Here is a 738-nt window from a genome sequence, read left to right on the forward strand (position 1 = left end):
ATATATATATATATATATATACACACACACATATAATAAGCAACGTTTTGAAACATGAAATTCATCACAATATATTTCAACAACGCGAAAGTTCTATTAATCAAAATAGGTACCATTACAATCATCACATTTTTGCTAACGAGTTACAAGTTTGTTTATTCCGGTAACCTAAAAATCTGGAGTTCTGGAGCTGATGAACTCTTTGAACGCAATATCAGTATCAGTTTAGTTTTTGAATTCCTTCTCTCACAAGAAACCATCACTGCCTCTAAATCTTTTAGTCGAATGAATCGACCCAAGTACTTTTTCTTCTTAAGCCTGGTAATATTCTATCAGTCTCTTTAATCCTTTTATCGCTGTTACATGCCAACACAAAGTCTCTTTGTCTCTGTCTCACATACAGACAGACAGACAGATACACACACACACACGCACACACACACACGCGCACACACACACACACACACACACATACACACACACACACATATACGACAGGCTTCATTCAATTTCTATTTTTCTTGACCATATTATACTGACGAGTAGAGATTGTATAATACTACAATAACTACGAAAACACGATCTATAATTTAGTCTGTTTTTAAGGGGTTGGCTTTGAGAGTTGCATTTCCTCGCATTCGGTAAAAATGTGCTTTTTATAGTAGTCTGACCTTAGAGTCCCTCATAGCGTGAGGCGTTATTGTATAGTAATGCCCTTATATAAATATACATACATAC

Source organism: Octopus bimaculoides, chromosome 13 (genome assembly GCF_001194135.2).
Source record: "Octopus bimaculoides isolate UCB-OBI-ISO-001 chromosome 13, ASM119413v2, whole genome shotgun sequence".
NCBI lineage: Eukaryota > Metazoa > Mollusca > Cephalopoda > Octopoda > Octopodidae > Octopus > Octopus bimaculoides.